Raw genomic sequence first — 20,455 nt, 5'->3', positions numbered from 1 at the left:
ATGAGATTGTTGATTTATAATATTACCAGAGGTGAACTGCAGTCTACATCTTATTGCAGGTCTACCTATCGTAATTCTCCTTTTTTTTTTTTTTTGTTTTTAATGTGCTTTTGATGACTGGGATTTCCAGTTCTAAAGAACTGAGTTTGCATAACCACTTTTGTACACAAATTATTTAGAAATATAAACATTTTCTTCATGTTAACTGACATGCAAGAGGAGTGTAATTAATAACACATTATCGCAAAATTGTTTAAAGCAGCTGGAACAGTAGCATAGAAATAAACAGCTATTTATTTTTCAAATTAGTATAAGTCATTCTGCTCAGCAATTCTAATTGTATATGTGGTATTATTAGTGCTATAGTCCTATTCTTTCTAAGAAGCATTTCTGAAACACCACTGAAACTGGTATCATTTTCTTTCTATTTTGTGCAGAAAATGTTTTTTCTTAATTGTATTGTGCAAGATAAGAAAAAAAGTTGGAACTAGGCTGAGAGCAAAAAGATGTTATATCTTTCAGTGATTTTATTGATTTATTTATCCCTATATAATGAAAGTAAGCTTATTTCTGTTAGTCCTCCATTTCTTCATTGACTTTGTATGGTGGTCCATCATATTCCATTGATCTTTATATGTCATGCAACCATAGACTGAAAATAACAGCTTCATCACATATGAGCAAATGCTCCCTACTCATTCTGCAGGGATGGGACACATTTAAATACTGTTAACTGATCCCTGCTATGCAAAGGCTGGCTCTCTTGGCAAGGGAGAGCACTTATGGGAGAATTAGGCACTGGACAATACACTGCTTAATAACTGGCTGTAATTTCTCCATTGAAGATGTACACGGAACAGGTGACGTACACAGACCATAGCTTTCACTCTGTAAGGGAAATAACGCTTATAGTGGCAAGGGTACTTGATAATTGTAGTTGAGCCACTATGCATTGACTTCTGAGGGCAAGAGGGATGGTGATACAGGTAATAGTTTGTAATGCCCAACCATGCTCCACCGCAGACATCTTTCAAGAATCGTAATCTCTGCCTTTGTGTGTACATTGTCTATTTTACAGTATTACTCAAGGATTAGTAATATGTCCAAGTTAGTGGTTCTGGGACACTGAGATGTTGCAGGTACATGAAGCAGGCTATTTTAATTCACTTTCCTGTAACAGACAAAATAAATTTACAAGAGACCTGTTTCATACAGGCTGAAAGCAGACTAGCTCTGTGAATTGCTACAAGAAGGAAGAATACAGAGATTCCTGGGACATTCAAATGTGGTGGGTCAGATCCTGGCTCTGTACAGCATGCGCAGCAAATGGCTACATGACCTGACTTTTCTGACCCAGTTTGGGTGATAAAACAGACCATCCTTGGCAGAATTCCTTTCTGTCAAGCTAAAAGTAACATAAAATAATTCCTATAGTGTACCATGCTACATGTAGCTTGGGTATACCTGCACATCATATTCTGCCAAAACAGCCCTCATTAATGAAATGGTACAGTAAGATATTACCATTCATCTCCCTGAAAGCATAAACCCCACTTTTTAAGATGCAGAATAAGAGTTTATTTCTATCAAACCAGCTGAGCAATTATTTATGCTTTAGTTGTGACTCTCCAAAATGATAAACTTCTTGGTAATAGAAGTTGTATTAAAACTGTCTGCTACATACAGATCTAATGTCTTCTTAACAAATGTGGGTGTATATTTGTTTTCAGCTACTTCTGATCAACCTCGACTTTCTTAAGGCCGTGTAGCACACTAGAGGCATACAAGCTTCAGAGGAAATGCAAGCTTCAGGGAAAATTCTTGTTCTGATTTCAAAAGACTTACAATTTTGCCAGACTGCCGAAGTCCAAATGCAAAACTCTAAGTTAAATCAGTGCTAGAAAGAAAACATATTGGGGGGAAACCAGCATGAGGCATATGAATCAGTTCTCAAATCCTATGTTCCTGTTTCACCCACAATAGCTCCCTTCAGTACTTATTATTTCAATAAATAAAAATTATATTTCCTTATTGTACCCTCATTTAACATTTCAACGAGCCAAACAGTAAGCATTATAAGAGCATTTGAGAATTATATATGTATATTTTTCCTTTACTACTGTCTGGTTTCAAAAAGCAAGTATGCACTGGGAATTATAGCCTTGCAGTCTTGAACAAATTTGAATACAGTATGCTGCTATAGATATGAAATATTAATATGATATATGATTTTTTTTTCAGTGAGAACAGGCATTTGTGAAGCTGGTAAGCAAGGAAACAACAGTTCATTTAATCCTTTCTGTTTGGTCCGATTCTTCTTCAATCAGAAAACTGAGATATATATCTTAGGGTGAAAAACCTAACACAGAAGTCTTCTACCATTATGATTCCCAATTAGATTTGTTTACATCTGCAGGCTTATTTTAAATGTGGAGCTAACTTTCTAAAAAACAATACAAGCCATTTGGAAAGTATGACTGGAAGCCAAGGTATTACATTTTGATTGAAACATTGTCCCTTCATTTTAAGACCTAAAAAAAAGACAATGCAATAATAAAAATGATCAAATGTGGTCTCCAGTCTTCCTTTCTAGCCTCAAATGGCCTATTGTTTTCTAAATTGCATAATCTGAAAAATTCTACTGCATGGAAAAGGTGCTTCCCATATCAAATTCTTTAATACTAATTCATCACTTCTACTTTCTCTCTGAAACAGGCCAAATTTACAGAATCACAGGATGGTTGAGGTTGGAAGGGACCTCTGGACGTCATCTTGTCCAACTTCCCTGCTGAAGCAGGGCCACCTAGATCCCCTTGCCCAGAACTAGGCTTTTGAATATCTCAAAGGAGGGAGACTCCACAACCTCTCTGGGCAACCTGTGCCAGTTGTTGGTCACCCTCAAAGTAAAAAAGTGTTTCCTGATGTTCAGAGGGAACCTCCTGTGTTTCAGTTTGTGCCCATCACCTCTGGTCCTGTCACTGGGCACCACTGAAAGGAGCCTGGCTCCATCCTCTTTGCATCCTCCCTTCAGGTTTGTTTATATACATTTATATGCATATATATTTATTTATATACATTAATAAGATTCCTCCCAGCCCTCTCTTCTCCAGGCTCACCAGTCCCAGCTCTCTCAGCTGTTCCTCATAGGAGACATGCTCCAGTCTCTTAATCATCTTTGTGGCTCTCTGCTGGATTGTCTTCAGTATGCCCGTGTCTCTCTTGTGCAGAAGGGCCCAGAACTGCACACAGTAATCCAGGTGTGGCCTCACCAGTGCTGAGGGGAAGGATCACCTCCCTTGACCTGTTAGCAGCACTTTGTCTCATGCAGCCCAGGATACCATTAGTCTTCTTTGCAGCAAGGGCACATTGCTGGCTTATGTTCAACTTGGTGTCCACCAGGACTCCCAGGGCCTTTTCTGCCAAACTGCTTTCCAGCTGGGTTGCCCTCAAAATGCATTTTTGCTTGGGGTTGTTCCTCCCCAGGTACAGGACTTTGCACTTCTCCTTGCTGACCTTCATGATATTCCTGTCAGCCCATTTCTCCAGCCTGTCAAGGTACCTCTGGATGGCAGCACAACCCTCTGGGATATCAACCACTCCTCCCCGTTTGGTGTCATCATCAAACTTGCTGCAAGTACCCTCTGCCACATCATTGACCCCTGGGGTACACAACTACTTACTGGCCTCCAACCAGATTTGTGTCACTGATCACCACCCTCTGGGCCCAGCCATTCAGTCAGTTTTCAATCCATGGCAGAATATAGCCCTAATATAGATAAAATGTGATAATCCAGGCAGTTGGATGCACTTATAACACTAAAAATACCAACAGATTTAATTCCTTATTGCTTTCCAAGGTTGTCCCTGGAATAATGTATCATTTCTGTAAATTCAAAATTAGTGCACATATCCATGTGCTTACTTAAGTATTTGTGTAAATATTTTTCTGAATATAGATCCCAAAATAGGTATTAAAGTTTCAATTTGTCTCTTGTTTGTATTGATTTTATTTATCTACAACTCCTTGAAAGGAGGATTAGGTCCTCAGTATGGATAACTTTTTATTTTGTAGAGAGAAACTATAAGAAAGTTACCTAGTTGAAATAGTGTGTAGATTAACACACAACTGTACTTCCAAAAGTCATCTTGAATATGTTTATTGTTTCTGTGATACTAATCTATATTCATAGCTGTATACTGTTTTAAAGTGAAGTGGAAATAGTAGAATACTGTAATAAAACTTTTTGCTTAAAATGTTGGATCCCATAATTTTGTAACTTTAATTTCCAGCATTCAGATTGTGAATGACATGACATTCAAGAGGTCTTCTGGCATTTCTGACATAAACTTTAAACAGAAATCATGAGGAAAAGCAAAGCATCACACTAGGCACAGCATATTACTCAGTGTTCCTGCCCATGGGTCAGAGAACAGTATCTTTACTAACAGATGTCTTGCATAATAGCACCCCATCTTGATTTAAGACAATGAATGATTGCTTATCTGCAGCTTCCTACAGTACTATTCCTCAAACCTGTTTGTCATAATTTCTTACTTGAATCTTTTCTCCTCATAGTCTCCCTCCCACCTCTGGCTATTTTTTTAGCCCCTTTCCCATTCCAAATTCCACTTCTGTTTCTTCACCCTTCTCCCCTTCTAGAGCTCCTCTGCCTCACTTCCCTCACATCATCTACTATCCCAAGTCTTCACATTCAAATCTTCATGAAAATATTCCTTCTCACTTTGCCTTCTGGCTCTCTTGCCCTGACTTTTAATATTTAACAAGCTTTCTGACTCTTGGATGTGAGGCAATAATCCTAGTCTGAATGATGTAAACTAGATAAGAGCAATATTCAATTTAAAAGAAAGTCTATATAATATTACCTATGGGACACACCCTTAGTCACTTCGTCAACGTTGCCAGGCCAGGAAATTGCTGATATAGAATATAGAATTCTTATTAAAAGTAACTGGAATTTTAAACATGGATCAATGATGTGGCCCATGAAATCACAAATATCTTTAGTATGAATAAGATCTCTGGACTTGATCCTTGTTTTCCAAAGGACAACTTATAATCATCTTCACAACGTGAACTGAGAACAATTCTACAAGCTAGTGTTGAAATTAAGACAGTAGTAAATAATCAGCAGAGTAAATGACAGAGTATGTCACTTTTTTTGTGATAAAAATCTGAGAAAATACAGGATTTAGTAATTGTTGTTTCCTTCATGTTTCAAAACTGCGTTATGCTGACATTTTTGTGAAATGTGTGGAGTTCTAATCCTTTCCTCTCACATAGCTTTTCAGATTAGAAAGACTATTATCTTTGCATTTTCTGTTACATGATATGTGTTTCTTAGCCTGTAAATATCTTCTTTTGTTCAGCGTGTTATTTTTCTTCCTACTTCATTTTTATATTACTTATTTTCCTCCCCATTTGAAATATATATCCATAACCTCTAGCATTTCAGGTAATTTTTCTGTTATGTTCTTACTAATAGTCCAAAATGCCAATATCAGATATCAGGGACTTTTAGTTTTAGTATTAATCTTGATCATCTTAATAATAAGCATTGCTGCCAAGAGGTGGTTTCAGGATGAGAAAGTTCCAGTGCCAAGAGATAATGGCTTATGATATAAATGATCCCTCAGTTTAACAAGAATTTTATCAGATTGTAACAGTCTTTTTCATGCTTGATTTCTACTGTAATCAAAGTACCCTGAAGGAAACACCACATTCTGCTTTGCGCTAACAAAAGGGTGATAAGAAAAACAAAACAGAGAAAAGGAAGAGATCATAAAGTAAACTTTGACTCATGCATTATTTTTAGAGGTCTCTGTTTCGAGATAATCTCCATTCATCTTCCTCAACTGCTTTGAAAAACGAAAATTTATGATTCGCACACTTTTACTCCCTTCTAGAACAGTCACAGAGTATAGTAGTTTGGCGTGCTACCAGAAACGCACTCACAGGAGGAGGCTGGTGCTTCACGGCTGTAAGGTAAATGGACTCATGTTTTCAAGGATACAAGATACTGCTATAACTGTAAAAGATGATAAAAAATTAACTTTGAAGGAGGTAAATAGCATCACACATTATTGTGTTTCTAATGGGAAGACTGCACAAAGATATCAGTATTTTAAAAGCCTTTACCTCTAATGGACCGTTGACATGCTGGATAAATTTCTGCTATGAATAACCCTTGTGCAATCCCATTATGACTAATGGGGTTGTAGTACTTTAACCTAAACCTAAATTTGAGGCAGTATGAAAAGGAAGATTTCACTCTTTTTGTCATTTAGCAAGATATCACAGCAATCTAATCTAGCTCCACTGGTTCCGGTGAAGTAGGTCCTGATTTTCACCTTTCAGTTGGATAGATGAAAGGAAGGAAATCTGCATAACTGTCATTCTATGCAATTTTGTAATTTTAAAAGAACACTTTTATATACAAATTATTAAGGAAGTACATTTCTCAACTGAGTATTCTGACACTGAAACTGGTATTTGAAAAATTTAGGTAATTAAACAACTCATTACCTTACAAAGCAGTTTTAAGTTCAGACATTTATGAATATTGGTTGAAACTAATAATTTGTTTCAAACAAGTGAAAAGAAGACAAACTTCAGAGAAGCTCATATGGTTTACTTAAAATTTTTTCTAAAAGCGAGGCATTTTAAATCTAGCTCCCTGAGGATGTTGACAACTTTTCACAAAAGAGAGTCGGAACTGATATACACTCACCTCACTTGTTACTGGGACAGTATCCAAAACACAGACCTTTGCATTTACTAATTTTTCCACAAGCAAAACTGTTAATTTTGGGTGTAATGCCACTTTGGCCGAAACAGTTCTGGATTTTCATAGTACTGTCACTGATTTAAAAAAAAAAAAAATAAAAAAAAAAAGAATCACATATTTGAGAATCTTACTGAGAAGCCTCAGAAGTAAGATGGAATTACATAAATAATTATGAATAGATTGTCTATCTCTCTCACCATGTTTTGGGAGCAGCATTTAGACATGAACTATTATATAGCTAGTTACAACAACAAAATGATTGCTTTTGATCTTACATTCAGAAGCGTGACCTGGAAATAACTGAGTTTAAATCAAGTAACTGACATTAAAATGATTAAACCAGAAGTCTCAAGGTAAGATTGGAGAGATTTACAACCAGTTTTCCATAAATCAGGACAACATTATATATTTGCTTATAGTAACAAAGAGTCATCTTCTCAGAGGTCTACAATAATCATGATACATACAATATGCACAAGATATAACATTGACATCTATTTAAGTACGGTTTTAATAATCTTGTTTCCCTTGACACTTTGAGAAACTGTAGAAGTCCAGGTTACTAACAGTGTATCTGAATACATTAGAGGATTATTTTTATAGCAGCAAATGAGAAGGCTTTCTGCGAGTAATAAACAAGCTTTTCTATGACAGATTTTGATCAACAGATGTAGCTCCCTTGTCATAAGGAAAACAAAGAGAATGTAACACTGTGCTAGCCAATAGCTATGAGGGTTTGGGGAATCTGCACAAGAGCCTGCACAGTTCAATACGTTGAGAATTGACCTGTAAGAAGGAGTGAATAGAATGAACACATATTTTACAAAGGATACACTATTATTCAGGATAGTCAAGTCTAAAGTGGCCTGAATATTTTCTGAAGAATCTCATGATATTGACTGGCAAAATGAGCAGACAAAATTCATTGTTAAGAAGTGTGCTTGAATAAATATATTCTAAGTAGATCTATACAGTGATATGTTCTCAGTTATTGTGGTGTTGTCAGATCTCCACAAACATCAGCTCAGTGTTGCATGGCAGTCAAAACGGCAAATAGATTATGAGAAGTTACTAAAAAAAGGAAAAGAGAAATAGAAAATATCATGCTTCTCCTGTGTAAATACATGGTACACCATTTCCTTTAGATTGTTTGTGGTCTTTAAGAAGATAAACCAAAGTGTGAAAAGGGAAAAAAGAGGGAAATACACTGCTTAGATATCACAACTACCATGAGAATTGTAGAGCCCTTTTTAGCATGGAAAACAGGAGGAAGGCTAAAGCATCATGAATAGTATAACGGATATGGCTAGTAAGGTTCACATAAGATTGACTTGGTGGTGCTCTACACAATACTTGGGTAGTAGATTCAATACAAGCATGAAACAGTACTTTTTTCTATAACTCATAAATTAATTGTAGACTTTCTTGCAATAGGATTCTGTGGGGACCAAAACAGCTTCAAAAGGGGATTAGGTAAATTAGCAGATACGCAGCTATTAAACAAGTGGTTTGAACAATCTCTGGATCATGCAGGATCTAAACTAATACCTGTGGGAAATCTTAAGAGGGGAGAGATCAGTTTGTTTTTGTAATCCTCAATGACTCAACATTCTCAATGATGGTCAAGAAAAGACATTTCAAGTTATATCTGGAACATGATTCCAGGCTGTATAGACCAGTATTCTGCACATAGCAAATCAGCTAACATTACTATGCCTGTATAAAAGATATCTATTTACCTATTTACTCAACATAATAAAATAAATTAGTTTTCTCTTATTTGTGTCCGTTAAGTCAGTTTAGAATAATGGAAATTATCATATACAGAAAGAAGAAATTCAGGGCAGGAGAGAATCATATTAGTCGTAGAAGCCAACATGGCATGGTTTTGGGATGGAAAAGGAAAGGAAAGACAATATAGTTTTGTGGAAGGGGAGAAGATGACAATATCCATTAGTGTAGAACCAATCACTAAGAAAGTCAAAGATGTGAGCTGAGCCAGAAAGTCTTCAGAATCAAGAAACTGCGCCATGAGATTATACAAGCCCAATTAGGCTAGAAAGCATTACTCCAGCTCTTAGCAGAGTAGTCCAGAAACCATATTAAAACTTAGGCAAATAGATGTATGCAGTGTTTGCTTATTTTTCTTTTAATCTGTGTGTCTCAGGGGTGAGATAGGCCATCTCTTTAGAATTCAGTGCAATGATAATAAAACTATAGAAGCACAAGCCTGGAGGACTCATCTCCAGCAGTGACTTCAAGAGTATTGGAACACTGCAAACCCAATGACAACATCGAAGCTCTTGGAGACAGAGGATCCACACCTAAAGAATACACCTACTGACATGAAACCTCATCCTGTTCCTAGAGACCTATGATCTTAACACATATTGATCCCACTGGACTAACATGGCAATTTGATGAGGGTATAAAATTACAACTTGGATCTGAGCATCTCTTGATAAAGCAAAAGTTGAACTTAACTAGCATAACAAAAACCAAAGAAGTTTACATGCAGTCTATTATGTCAACTTAAAGAAGTTTAGTTATTCCAATTATACAACTCCATTATCAAGTTATTAATTGTATCTATGCTAAACAGAGGTACTATATATTATTATACAGCTTCTATTGCATCACTTTTAAAAACAACCAAACCAAACCCAAAGCCCAACAAACAGAAATATTCACTATACTGATATTAGAGGAAAAAGTACCAAACATGCAATCTCTTTTCTTCAGACACACACTTTGTAGCATCTTTTAACACAATTTACCCAGTTTCTAAATGGCAAGCATTGATCCGTATACTATTACAAACCATGACCTCACCCATGTTTCAGCTCATTGGCTTACAATGAGCAAACCAAGTAATTGAATGCAATTTCAGTGGCAAAACAGCATGAGGAACATTAGAAATTCTGACCCCTTCTCTCCACTCTCACCTCAGCAGTCTATAAAATTTATAGAAAAGTTCATCAGTTTCTACAATGCATTCCTCAAGGAGCACAAGGGTTGTTGAACTCTATCTTTAGCCACTTGGTGAATTCTACAGTGCTCTCCATGGGAGCACCTCGCCTCTGTCCTACTTGTTGAAGCATGCAACTTACCTAATTCTGCAGGGGTTTATGATGTTATTGAACCACTGTTGTGTAGTGGAGCATTTTGAAGATCTAAAGTGCAGCATTAAAAGGAAAAGAAAAAAAAAGCGGCAAATAAAACATCCCTTGGTTCAGAAAGCTTTAGGCTGAATTGATTTACTTTTCCATGGCACATGTGGTATGCGCAAGCTTATATACAATAAAAGCTCCATACAGTCAACGTGGGAAGAAAAATACTAGCACAAAGAAGCTATTTTTTTCTAAAGGAATGACAAAGGTTAGCCAACCTAATTATAATTATTTCTTCATAACTTCTGTGGACAATATCCCCACGCACATCTCTATTATCAATGAAGCTTTATTGTGATATTCCAAAGGACTATCTATACCGGTGAGCTACATGGACTGTATTTTAAAAGTGATACTAAGTAAAATACTTGTATATAGTTAACTTTTTTCTGCCAAGTTATTGCTGGGACTGAAGAATCCAAAAGGGAAAAGAAAAGTCAGAAATCTTTAGGTTGGATGTGCTCTTCTGACAGAATTTATTTTGTTGTTCTCTCCAGCTTACAAGGATTCCCAAACACTGCCTTCCATCAGTGAGTGCAGGGAGACAGGGAGAAAGAAAGATCTTGTGCTTTTTTGTGGGTTTTTTTTTTTGTTTGATTGTTTTTTTGGTTGGTTTTGCTATTTGTTTTTTTTTCCTCAACAATAGCAGCAGCTTTTCTCAGCTCCACAGGGAACAATGCACATGTATACATGGAGGAATATAACCTCTTCTGCTTCCCCCCCTATTTTATTCCTTATTTTCAGACTAGTATTCTAATACTCTAAAATCACTTCACTACCCCAAACACACACTCACATTCATTGCCACCAGACCTCTCTACATATAAGCTGTCCCTGCCCAGACTTGGAGCAGGATGAAGACCTACTAGTATTTGCACATGGCACAAGTTACATCTAGTCAAGTAATCACTGCTAACTACTAGGTAGACCCCTCTGATCAAGTGCTCTGGCCTGCACCTTCACTACAAAAGGGTTGTGAGAGGGTAACCCTGTAAACAGTATGTATATATTTGATATTCATGGGAAACTATATTTTCCTATTTTCTCTGCCTGTGGTTGTGTTTCTTTGAGAAACAGCCAGGTAGGCTGAGCTGGTAATTACTCTGAGAGACAAAGGCTAATTGCCCAATTATCCTAAGGAGGACAGCTGGGAAAGTTAGCCTCCAGAGCCAATTGGAACAGATTTGTGTTTAAGAACAGATTCCAGACTATTATGCTGGATAAATGCTCTTCCCTAGACAAAACTTTTTTCAAATTACAATAAGATCTCTCTCTTAAAAAAAACCACAAACAAAACCCCACAAACAACCCAACACCTCCCCCCCCAAACTAAAATCATTATCTTTTGTATAGGTCAGTATGGTGGGTTGACCCTGGCTGAGGGCCAGGTGCCCACCAGAGCCGCTCTATCACTCCTCTCTTTCATTAGACAGGGGAGAAAAGGTACAATGAAAAAAAACTTACGGGTCGAGATAAGGACAGGGAGAGAACATTCTCTAATTATCATCACGGGCAAAACAGACCGAACTTAGAGAGGGAATTCATCTAATTTATTACTAAGCAAAACAGAGTAGAGGAATGAGAAATAAAATCAAATCTTAAAACACCTCCCCCCACCCCTCCCATCTTCCCAGGCTCAACTTCACTCCCGGCTTCAACCTCCGCCCCCCCCAGCGGCACAGGGGGACGGGGAATGGGGGTTACGGTCAGTTCCTCACGCGGTGTTTCTGCCACTTCTTCATCCCCAGGGGGAGGACTCATCGTTCCCCCGCTCCAGCGTGGGGTCCCTCTCACGGGAGACAGTCCTTCACGACCTTCTCCAACGTGAGTCTCCTCCACGGGGTGCAGACCTTCAGGAGCAAACTGCTCCAGCGTGGGTCCCCCACGGGGTCACAAGTCCTGCCAGCAAACCTGCTCTGGCGTGGGCTCCTCTCTCCACGGATCCACAGGTCCTGCCAGGAGCTTGCTCCAGCGCGGGCTTCCCACAGAATCTCAGCCTCCTTCGGGTGCCTCCACCTGCTCTGGCGTGGGGTCCTCCACGGGCTGCAGGTGGAATCTCTACACCCCCTCATCCTCCCTCCATGGGCTGCAGGGGGACAGCCTGCCTCACCATGGTCTTCACCACGGGCTGCAGGGGGATCTCTGCTCCGGCGCCTGGAGCACCTCCTCCCCCTCCTTCTGCACTGACCTTGGTGTCTGCAGAGTTTCTTACATCTTCTCACTCCTCTGGCTGCAGAAGCGCTCTCTAAGTGTTTTTCTCTTTCTTAAATATGTTATCACAGAGGCGCTGATGGGCTTGGCCTTGGCCAGCGGCGGGTCCATCTTGGAGCCGGCTGGCATTGGCTCTGTCAGACACAGGGGAAGCTTCTGGCAGTTTCTCACAGAAGCCACCCCTGTAGCCCCCCCGCTACCAAAACCTTGCTGCGCAAAACCAACACAGTCAGTTATTCATCTTACCTGTGATGTTATTAAACTATTACTTTAGCTATCATCTAAGCAAAAGTGCACTTTTGAGAAATGCAAAGTGCATCTACATCAATGTTTTAGTGAGAATTAAAGAGTTTGCTTTTGAATTGAATATCCTGATTGTTCCCCCTTGTAATACTTCATGGAGCACTCCCAGAGCATGCAGACTGGATGTGTTTCAGATTAAACTAAATTGAAAGATGAACTACAGAGTTGTTCAACTACTAACAGGTATTCAACCTACAAGACCAGACTAAAGATACTGTGAAATAAAGTCCTTATAAATGCACATAGTATGAACACCAATTGTTCCTCAGCACCAATTGTTTTGCTGCACAAATCTGCTTGTTACTGTAACAGCAAATAGTGTTGCTATTTGCTAATGTATGCATAACATCAGAGGTTCTGAATTGGTTTCCTGTTCTTAATTGTCCTCCAGAGTAAACTTTTATTTCTATTCAAAGTAGATAGTACATAGGGAGAGAAACCTTAATAAGCTAAATTAAACTTTTGTAGATATTTCCATTGTTTTCTATTCTTAAAAATAAACTTCTACATTTTACAAAGTTTTATCTGTTTTCATCTTAATTTTCATCACCACATTTTCTAATGCTTTTAATTATGCACTTACACATTGTTGCATTAATATGGTCTTTATAAATATATATGGTATATATCCAGTCAAGCAGACATACCAAGCTTATTTTAGATCATACAAGACTTTCAGGCTCTTTTGCACTTTTCAGCAAGAACATTTTTTTCTGGCAAGAAAGCAAGAAAGTAAGGTAAAACCAGGATGGTAGGAGCTGGTTTTAGTAGCTGAGCCCTAAGATATTATTTTTTAGTGGTAAGTTTAAAAACAGAAACTATATTCACTAGCCTACTATACATTTTTTTAATCAGGTTTGCAGGAACACACTACTAAATTTTATTAGATAGTTACTTTTTACATTGCCAGCAGGAGATCTTTATGAAATATTACAATAAAAACGTGTTTCTTCAAGAAGCAGTAATGTAATAAAATGCATCACTAGTTTTGATTGCATTGATAGCTTAGAGGAAGAAAAGTCCCTTTAGGGAGATGTGCTTTGTGTTCATAAGGAATAGGAAAGACTCTATTTTGCAGTGCATTAAAACCATGGGAGCCATTAGGCTTGTATAATAAAAATCTTGTAAACACTGATAGTTTTATGGTTAGTCTCTTCAACAGCTGTTTTGTATAAGAATCTGTGGATGCTTGAAGTCATAACAATTTTCAAATAGACCATATTAGCTATTTATTAACTCAACCTATATCTTCACTCCCCTAACTTAGATAACCATGAATAGTGTTCCAATTTCAATCAATTGCAATAAAAAGTTATTTTCAATTTTGTGTAATAAGAAACAATTTTGGAGGGTCCATTGACTTTAGAGCATGGATATTATTTTCCAGTGAGGATACAGAAACAAAGAGCTCTTCTGAGAGAAGCAGAATATGAAAAAAAACTTTAAACAAGCAGAAAAAAATCAGTGTCACCTGAAAGAAAAAAATATACATGATTGCTCAAGACAGTGGGACAGTTTAAATGCAGATACATACAGTTAAAATAAACTGTGTCATAGTTGTGTTTAAAGTGTCTTGCTGTCAATCTGCAGTAATTCCTATAAATCTATGGATTCAAACTGAAGTACAACATCCACTTTATCTGGAAATAGTTACCTGGTTTGGTTAGAAGGTCAAAGGCATCTCACAGACCTCTTTTGTGTGATATTAATAGACTTTGAGGATTTACATGGCATCAGAGGGATGGGACAATTGTATTGGAGAGAAGACAGAAATTTGTGAAAAACGAATGTAAATCTAACTCAATGGTTTTAGTTAATCTAGTCAAAGGTAAAACTTCACAATGAGACTGCAAGGACTGTAGGAATGTTTACATTTTCATATTTTTGAACAATGACTGACAATTTTAAGAGTTTTATTATTTTCTTCCTTCTGTCCATAGAATGAAATTTCAAAGTAAAGCCATTAAAGAAAAACAAAACCACTTCCTACTCTTCAGTGGCAAAGATGGATCAGCATTAATTAAATGGAACACATAGGACTGGAGTTTCTCTGTAGAGAAGAGCTGCAGTTTGAGTCTATTTTAACTGCCATTACCAATGAATATGTTTGAGTTCTGTAGGCATAAACATACTTCCTTTCCTAACTTTCCCCAGGGTAAATATTCATTTACTTCAATTTTTTTAATCATTCTGCCTAGACCTTCCTTGGCCCTTGTGCCTTGACTAGGTAAAATTGAACAAGCTCATCTCTCTACTATGAGCAACATTATGCTAATTTTTCCTCAAAAAAAGAAAGAAAGAAAGATAGAAAGAAAGAAAGAAAGAAAGAGAAAAGAAATAGGGTTTTGTATAGCTTTTGTATGGAAGTTTTCCAACAGAAAAAACAGATCCAAGTGCTGAGGACACTTAATGAAAAGCACTTATAAAACTTCTGTCTAAGATCTAGCAGTTGATCCCACTGGTGTCTGCTCAAGTTCTAAAGCTGGTGGTAGCCAAGTATTGATGCACCAGATTTCCTCTCATTTTTCCCTTTTCATCAACCACCATAAAACCAAAGAGGTTTTCTCTCTATACTCTTTAGAAAAAATCCATAAAAATAAACAAAAGAAGTGAATGAAGTGCCTGTACCAATATTTAAAAGAAAGGACAAGAAAGAGAAGGGAGCTGTATCAAAATATTTCAAAGCTTATTTACTAATAAGTTTGGTTTTTTTTCGTTCGGATTCCTAGTAAAGAAATAAAAAGGCTTCAGTGAGGAGGCCAGTAAATTGCCTTTTGAGTAAAAGGCCTGAGTTTGTAGACTTCATGTTGAATCATAGAATCATAGAATGGTTTGGGTAGGAAGGGACCTCAAAGATCATCTAGTTCCAACCCCCCTGCCATGGGCAGGGACACCCTCCACTAGACCACATTGCCCAAAGCCTCATCCAACCTGGTCTTAAACTTCCAGGGAGGGGGCATCCACAACCTCTCTGGACAACCTCTTCCAGTACCTCACCACCCTCACAGTAAAGAATTTCTTCCTAACATCTAATCTAAATCAACCCTCCTTCAGCTTAAACCCATTACCCCTGGTCCTGTCACTACACTCCCTGATAAACAGTCCCTCACCAGCTTTTCTGTAGGCCCCTTCATGTACTGGAAAGCCGCAATTAGATCTCCCCGGAGCCACCTTTTCTCCAGGCTGAACAACCCCAACTCTCTCAGCCTGTCCTCACAGGAGAGGTGCTCCAGCCCTCTGATCAGCTTCGTGGCCCTCCTTTGGACTCACTCCAACAGCTCCATGTCTCTCTGAATGACAGCATAGGAAAACTCATGTTGAGGAAGAAGCTGTTTGGGGATTGAACCTTTTCTCCCGGGTGCTGAGAAAACCTCTGCTCCTTAGCATCTCAGCTACCAATATAGCCAATCAATGTCCTTAGCCCAATGAATGCTTTTGAATGCCCCTATAGGGAGATATTCACCTAATTTTTTAACTCAAACTTGATGAAGACAGAATCTCTTTGTGGAGGTGTTCAAAAGCACAGCTTGTACTCAACAGCTAATACAGTACTCTAGAAGAAAACTCAAATTCTTCACTGGACACCAAGGCTGTAGGTGTAAGTTGACTGTTCAACAAACATGAACTGGAATAATGAATTTTACCTGAAAAATTATCAGTGATACACATTCTCGTGGCTTAGATTTTACTGTTGCAGGTAAAAATAATTTAAAATATGTGGAAATAATTAATTCAAAAAATCACAGTTTTATTACAGCTACTTCCCCCCCCCCCCCTTTAATTCACCTCCCTATTTTTTTAAGTATCTACTAATTTACTCTCATTGAAGATTAAATGTTGTTTTTCACCATGTTCTCATTTTAAACCTTACATTCTAATACCACTGGAAGGGGACTTCATGAAGCAAGCCCCCAAATAAAACATTCACTCTATTTGCTGGTGTTTTAAACATTAAATTAATGTTCTTGAAGTTCATTCATTAAGTCTCTAACCTGTAATTAGGATTCAGGCCATGCTGCTAATTAGACAGGGAAAAGAAATCAGTCCACAGAGAAAGGCAGCTTTTCATCTGAATCCAATCAGGGAGAGCAAACACACTCCAAAAAGGGTTTCTGTGGTATACAGATATAATTATTATGAAGGAAAGGGAAAAAGAACTGGGAACCTTAATGAATGTGAAATAGGGTGTTTTAGCCTTGAGAACTCCCTGCAGCAATGTTACTTTTCTTAGTATCAATCCTATTGACCAAAACTTGGCAATAGACAACAAAAAAGTTTTTCCATAATTTATCTAGTGTGCTTCATTATATTCTAAAATGTCTGAGCTGATTTATTACAGCTGGTAGATCCATGCAAATGAAGGGGAAGATGGTATTTGCTACCAACATGGAAGCAAGCAACAAGATTGTGGTAGCCATATCAGAAACAAACCAAAACCAACTAACCCTTCAAAGCATTACAGGGTTGAAGAACATTATTAGAATGGCAGCCACTAATACCCGTGGAGGTAAGATAATTCAAATGTTTCCAATATACAGCATAGAAAAAAATGAAAATTTGTATTTGCTGCAGGGAATGCAATTAAACTAAGTTACACCTCAATAGGCTGAATCCTTCTCTTAGTTAACATTCCTGAAGTTCTGTGAGCTCTACAGATATCTGATGGTTGTTCAAGTATTTTTATAAATCAGATTACTTAAATACAGTAATCAGTTTTGGTGATCTAATTTTAGACTTCTGGAAATCTTGATTAGAAAATAACAGTGAAGATTGCTCAGCTGCTGTTAGCTTTGAATTGCTTTTTGTCAATAGATTTTGTCAATAAAGTGCAGGGTTGTGTTAATTTTAACAGAAGAAGGTGATGTGCAGAACTGTCTTCATGATAATCACCAATCCATATAGCTAAGTCTTGCTTAACAGATCTTAAAATATATTGGCAGTTTCTCTTAGCTAGTTGGTTTACTAGCTGAAGTAGTAATTTTTATGTCTTGTTCTTGTGTGAAAGGGTAGGAGTCTGATGTGTGGCTGAGGGAGGCCCTCCCGTTGAGTCACGACGTTCAGAAGGGACTCCCTTGATTTCTAAACTCCTTCTCAGAGAGGAGCCTAGGTGCGGCTAGGTCCAGTCTTAGTCCCAGACTTGGTCAACAGTTTATGTCTAAAGGACTATGTGTGTAGCCACTTATCAGAATCGTTTGCCTGTCAGAGACCCACCAAGGACTTTCACTGAGACAGTTTCACAAAGTTGAAAAAGGTATGTAATTTATTGAGGTGACAGATATAAAAAGTTCAGAACTGCTGTTGATAAATACACTTACTGCAAAAATCGAGCTCACATTAATAGTTCAGCACTTTTGTTAATGATACTTTCCCGGGGTAATATCCAACATAGTTGGAGGCGCAAGTCTTACCAAAGAGGCATCCCTGATTGGGGAGGAGAGAGGTCCAGGCCCATCAACCCATCCAGATAGTTGGAGTTCTTGTTCTCAAAATAGATGATTCTAAATGTCAGATTTATACTTTTGGTGAGGTGAGACTAAGCCAAGTATTGTTTGCCAATTGGCACTTAACAAAGCTTGCTGTGCAGTTGATTGGGGTGAGTAGTGGAGAACAAAGGCATTTGGTACAGAGGTGTGAGGGGCTGTTTAGCTCTACCGAAGTAACGTTGGGCTGTGAAGGCTCCCCCTCACCCCAGGCGTCACTCAGTTGATTGAGTAGTAGTCCATCGGGCACCACATCTGTTAAGATGAACAAGTTGCTCATCCCTTGCCTTTGTTCAGGTCCAGTGCTTATCTGTGCAAGATAAACGCATTGCTCAATCTGTGCTCTCGCTCAAGTCGGACCCCGCTACTTTCTGCTGACTCACAGTGACCCTGTATTTGGAAACAAGAAGTCCGGACAAGTCCAGTGTCCCACAGTTGTATGTTGTCAATCAGAATTGAATACCAAAGATTCTGCGGAACAATTCCCAACCATGTTGCCGTTAGAGATTCACTTCTTTGGCATTTTCCAGAAAACTCCGTACAGGTTCCCTCTTAAATCCATCCACTACTCTGCTCAGCAGGACCGTAGATATTCAACCAACAAGGATATTATCATTTCTGAAAAGAACCCACAATAGAGCTAAAATGAAAGAAATTTAGCTCAGCAGTTTATCTACTTTTAGATCTACAGGCCATTCTCGTAAATTATTATTGCTTAATACTGAAACAACAACAAAAGGGCCAACTCTAATGTTTGCAAAAAGCAAAGGTATTCAAATGTAGCTCATATAATTTTTTTCCCATACATAATCATGAATAATTTTGTTGTGTTTTCAGAAGAAGTTAAGGTTAAGAAGTAGATCTGTAAAATCTATTGCCAACACTAATGTATTTTTAGTTCTGGGCCAGTACCTGTGTTAGGAACCTGTGGACCAGTAAATAAGCTTTTGCCATTACTAGTAAAGACTTTCTGTTGACCTCACTGTCAGGGGTCTTACGACTTGTCTGAGCTTGCCATAGCCTGACCTGATTCTTTCAGATCTGTATGCAACGCCAATGCACAATGGGGTGGAGTGCAGGGGGGGAAGGTAGTAGCAAAATTGACTGGAAGAGTTGAAGTCACAATGTGAAATGGGAAGAAAAGGAGAAAGGAGATGGAAGGCAGTACAGGGCAACAAATAAAAGCTTTGTTGATGGGAAAGGAATAAGAGAAACACAATTTTTCATCTACAAGAGCATAGATGTTATGCCAAATTAGCTGTCTGAGAGTGGGAGACTAACCATGCTTTTGAAGAAGTTAAACCTTCAATAACAGCTGGTGTGTGTAACAACAGATAAGCTGAAGTTTTGTTATTATACAGAAACTGATGATCCTTGCCTACCTGTGAGAGAACACATACTTAGGAAAGCCAAATGCCTATGAAAATAAAATTTTGAGTTTGGAGAATCAAATGACAAAAAAAAACATTGAGGATGGAAACAATGCAACTTGAGCAATTTTTTAGAATCTGCATTTTCAAATATGTCTGAAGTCCGTATAACAGCAACTTCTGTTCAGGCTAGAAACACTGTTAGGAAAATCAAAGGAGAAACAGACACAACTTAAAGATTATCTAGGCATGCATTAAACAAACAAAAAAGAGTGAAATTTATGGAACACAGTGAGTTGGGAACTTGGTATCAATTATACAGTAATGTTGTTGTTTTTTTTTTTTTTCCTTGAGATCATAGACACATCAGTCTATTTATGTATTTCAACATGGAACTGTTATCTGACCATAAAAGAAAAGGGGTTCCTTTGTTCTGTCCTAGTTTTTTTAATTTTTTGTATGTGTTGAGAAGTGAAATTGTTCTAAAAGCTTAACGCTTGTCTGAGAAAGCTTAGGTGGTTTTGGTTTCTATCACTGTTAACATTCGAGCAATTTCAGAAACAAATGAAAAAGCTGTGTTTGTAACTTGCTTTGCTTAAAGAAGCACAGATAGATAACTGGTTTATCTATTAGTAAAGGTACCTGAGTATTTTCTTTCTAAAAATGCTTGTTTAGTCAATAATTTCTTCAAGGTTTCACATTTACAGAAATGTGAAAGTTCACATTTACAGAACTAGAGTATTTGCCTTATAAGCACATATTCCTTTCTGGAAGTTACCATGGTAAAATCATCAAGAAAACTCCCAAAGGAGTTTTACTGATCCTTTGAGAGCACATACAATCTTTTGAGAGGCAGGGACACTGAAAAACTAGAAAATTAAAGAAAATAAAAAATTAATAATTTAAGATGATCAAGATATGAGTCCCAAATTTTGTCAAAGTTCTCTAAGTGATGACAGGTAGAAGGAGATGTAGTAGCAATTTAAAATCATAGCAGGGTATAAATAGCAAAGAGAAATTATTTAAAGGGAAGAGTAAGTATGAGAAATGGAAAGCAATTACAAGAGGAGAAGGTGATCCATAATTTCAGAAATCATTTCTGGCCCAGGATCTGT

The 20,455-nt window shown here is 37.7% G+C and overlaps 1 long non-coding RNA gene across 1 annotated transcript in view; it reads left to right on the top strand.

Annotated features, from left to right (window-relative positions):
- LOC142598283 (uncharacterized) overlaps nt 1–20,455 on the top strand; it is a 91,847-nt gene that overhangs the window by 47,787 nt on the left and 23,605 nt on the right. Inside the window, exon 2 of the long non-coding RNA XR_012832558.1 lies at nt 5,926–6,004. This is a non-coding gene — a long non-coding RNA (uncharacterized LOC142598283). The remainder of the gene's footprint in view (nt 1–5,925; nt 6,005–20,455) is intronic.

This window comes from Balearica regulorum, chromosome 1 (genome assembly GCF_011004875.1).
Source record: "Balearica regulorum gibbericeps isolate bBalReg1 chromosome 1, bBalReg1.pri, whole genome shotgun sequence".
NCBI classification, from domain to species: Eukaryota; Metazoa; Chordata; class Aves; order Gruiformes; family Gruidae; genus Balearica; species Balearica regulorum.
Note: the sequence above shows the minus strand (reverse complement) of the source record. Positions and strands in the feature narration are given on the sequence as shown.